The following is a 4,451-nucleotide window of genomic DNA, read 5'->3' on the forward strand; positions in this document are numbered from 1 at the left end:
AATAACTAAAAATGGCAGGATGTTGAATTTACTTGAGACACATGGACTAGTGTGTAATATAAATCATAATATAACACATTGTCATGATCCAGTGGCTGATATAATTTTAACAAAATGTATTTTTAATTATGTTGTATCTAAAATTAGACCCATTAAATTATATAAAATATGTAAAAGGGAAAAGAAAAGAAAATAAATAAAAAGGTATAAGGGCAAATTTAATAAATGATAATATAAGCAATAACAATTAATGTAAGTTAAAAAAAAAATATATATATATATATAACAACAAAACACATGAGATGTGAGGTAAAGGGTTTCCTATTAATATACATTACATTTATTCTAGAGAAAGGAAATTCATTGAAGAATTAAAGGATTTCATAGGCAACAAAGTACATATATATAGATATAAGGAAGATAAAATCCAATCGATATGCATATGTCGACACTTATTAAAAGCAAATAAAAGAATTAGTCAACCTTTTGAATTTAAAAGACTAAATAAAATAACTAGAAACATCGAACTATTTATGAAGGATCATTGTAAGGGGGAGTGTAAGGAACTTTTGAAAATAATCGAAATGACACACGACTCTAGATACATATTTGATTACCCAAAATAAATTTAAATTAAAAAAAAAAAAAAGAAATATTTATATTATTAAGCATAAAAGTGTAACAATGTTGAATATGGTATTCACATAAATTGGTGAAGGATTTTAAAACATTATTTATACAAGGGAAACTAACACTTATTATTATTAATATTGTTATAATCATTATTTTATAAGAGAAAAATATCATTCATATTATATACCAACACTAACACAATTACTTATTTAAAATGTGAACTATGGAACCTATTGTAAATGGCATAAGCCATAATGATAATAATAAAAAAAAAATGTAAATGAAATAATAATCTGTAACACATTTTAACTAATTTCTCAACTGTAATGAAAATATTATGTAATGTGACAATAGCAATAACTAAGAAAACAATTGTAAAGATTTCTGTCTTGCAGACATAAACCTTTTTTTTCGCGGGGAGGTGTTGCGGGCCTTGAGACTCTAGGCGCCACTATTCGATATACAGGGTGGTGCAGAGGAAACGCATGTTTATTGAACCGCTAGTACGCGGCGACGGGAGGGGGTATTGACCTTGAACGAATGTTAGCAGACAGCCCATGCAATGCCGTTTCAGTCGCCATGGAGCGTTGGAGCGTACGTGTGTTCGTTGTAGAGCAGTTTTTTAGAAACAATGATTCTGTAGTCACAGTGCAACGTATTTTTCGTCAATATTTTAGAGTTGGACGTCATGGTGCAGTGCCTGATCGAAATACCGTACTCCGATGGGTTGCAGCGTTTAGAAGTACTGGTTCTGTGATGAAAAAGAAACCACCTGGTCTTCCCCGTTCAGTTCGTACACCGGAAAATGTAGACCGAGTCAGAACGGCAATGGTTGCTAGTCCTAGACGATCGACTAGACGACATGCAGTAGCGATGGGTATGTCACGTCGTTCGCTTCACCGCATTTTACATGATGACCTCAAGTTCCATCAGTACAAAATAATGATCGTCCAGCAGCTTAATGAAGGGGATTTTGTCCAGCGCAGAGAGTTTTGTCGCATAATGGATGAAACGTTTACGGAAGATCCCGATGCTACAGTCTTCATGAGTGATGAAGCACATTTTCATCTGGACGGTTACGTCAATGTTCAAAACTGTCGGTATTGGGCATCTGAGAACCCACAACAGTTACACCAAAGACCTCTGCACAGTTTAAAGGTAACAGTGTGGTGCTGCATTTCAAAGTTGGGGATTGTTGGACCCTATTTTTTTGAAGAAGAAGGAATTGCAGTTACTGTTACATCAGCTCGCTACGTTGAAATGTTAAACAACTTCCTTCGTCCAGAACTTGAAAGGCGTCAAGTGAACATGAGAGACATTTGGTTTCAGCAGGATGGTGCCACAGCTCACACGGCGAGAGCATCCATGGCAGTGGTTCGACAAATGTTTCCAGGACATGTGATTTCGAGATTTGGCGATGTTCACTGGCCCCCTCGCTCACCCGACCTGTCGATATGCGACTTCTTTTTGTGGGGATATTTAAAATCAAAAGTGTATATCAACAAGCCTCGCACACTCGAAGACCTTAAGAATTCCATTCGTCAGGAAATTGAAGCCGTGCCGAATGAAATGTTGGAGAGAGCCGTTCGTAATTTTCAGAAGAGGATCCACATTTGTATCCAGCAAGAAGGACGTCATCTCAAAGACATTATTTTCCAAACCTAAACATGCTATGTAATTTCAAAAACGGCATTAAAAATCCTATCATTTAATACTTGTTTTTATTATTTTCAACCCATTGTGTCCCAGTAATTCAATATTGAAAAACATGCGTTTCCTCTGCACCACCCTGTATAATAACATAGTATATAATAAAATATAATATATCATACCTATCCATAAATCACTGGACAGGTACACGATTAGAAATCATGGACACGAGTCACTATTCTAAGAATTGGCAACAACAACCGAAACACACACACATACAAGCTGCACGCGCCGCTACATCAAAGGAACCGCCATCACTTATAAGGGAGCCCGTGGGACAGCCTGGGCAGATGTATCATAGCCACGGAGACCTGAGCAACTTCTCGTCACACGCACACACGCTATTATACTATTACTATATTTTCTGCTAAATAAACATAATTCTACAGTTCAATTTGGTACTTGTTGATTTGTCTCTAAAGCTTACGGCTTTTTGAGCCTTTGAGATTACGCACACAACATTATTAACATAATTGTTGGCTTTGCAAACCAGTTTGCTATGCCAATAACAAACATCCAGAATAGTGTCCAACGATAAATTTGGGCTACAACACTAATAAGAGTAATACTTCTCTCTTTGACTTATACAATTAAATACAAGTTTTTTTTTAGAAATGTAAGAACACCACTTCAAAGTTTACAATTCACAGCTCAGTACCAAAAAAGTACGTTTCTTGTTTTACTTTTTGTTCGGTTTATGGCTGTAAGAATAGAACAATGAATAAAAATCAATCATTCTATCGGTTTCCAAAAAACAAATAAATGAGGCATCGGATATCCAAAACTTTTCGGAAAAACAGAGAAATGCATGGCTGAAATCACTACACAGACTACATTTAGAGAATAAGAAGGTTGACTCTATGCGTGTATGATTTGTTAGGCCTATACTCTTTTGCTTCCATATGACTTCAAAGTAATAGTTTTGTCACTCTAGCTAATTCTAATGCTGAAGTACAGATATAAGGATGGAAACAGGGATGTCAAATTTTCTAAGAGACCAATTCTTGTTACTCACAAAAATGTAAAAAAAATGGTCACGGGGTCTATATTGTTTTAAAGGATTCATTTCAATTTTGTTTTATTTTTAAATAAATTACCTTTTTTAATTTTTTATTAAGATTTTAAATAATTCTATCTTTAGAGGTTTGGGACAAGGAAAAGGATTTAACTGACAGTGATGACGCTTTAATAAGTAACAACGCTCTGAATTGATTAAAAAAAGTTAAGAAAAATATTGATATTTTTCTAACAAACCTTATGTATTTAATAATCAAAAATCATTAAAATTAGAATTTGTGTTTATAAAATGTTAATATCGTTGTATTAAATATGTTTAGTTCAGTACAGTTAAACAAGGATGCCAAACAAGTGTTCATGATTACAACTGACCAAGGCAAAAAATTCACCTATTAAAATTAAAATTAATTTTTATAAATTACATAAGTTGGTAATTAAATTATTAATTGAAAGTGTACATCATCCCAAAGGATATTTTCAATCAAATATTCTGAATGGCATTTATTGTTCCAAACAGTGCATTTTATTTTTTATCTTGGTAAATTTTTATTTGAATCCTATCATATGAAATAATTTAGTATTAATAAATTTGATAAAATATTTTAAGGAAACAACAGCATATTATTATTATTATCAACTAATCAAACATTCAACATCTTCATAACAAAAATTAAAATCAATACTTCCCACCTAAACAACTGTTAGCTGAAAAACAATAAATGGGTTTTTTTAATTGTAAAGGTAATATTTAATAATGTTTATATACACAGTATTTCAGCTATTCATTAATTAGGTTTGAGTAGCAATAATTTATAATTGCTGCAATTATTAAGTTTGATTCAAAAACAATATTATACAAACAGAGGATGTTCTTTCTAGTTTCAATAGCATTTGTATTATTATAATTTATTACCACAACGGATAGTTAAATGTGCTTGTAAATTGTGTACACAATTATACTTAACAGTTTCCAAATCATAAAATACAATGTCTTTGAGCTTACAGGCTGCTACACCATGCCAGAGGCTCGTCCATACGTATTTTAATTATTTTCAATCTTTTAAGGATTGTCAAACGACACCAGCAGTTTG

This window comes from Myzus persicae, unplaced genomic scaffold, assembly GCF_001856785.1.
Source record: "Myzus persicae strain clone G006 unplaced genomic scaffold, MPER_G0061.0, whole genome shotgun sequence".
NCBI classification, from domain to species: Eukaryota; Metazoa; Arthropoda; class Insecta; order Hemiptera; family Aphididae; genus Myzus; species Myzus persicae.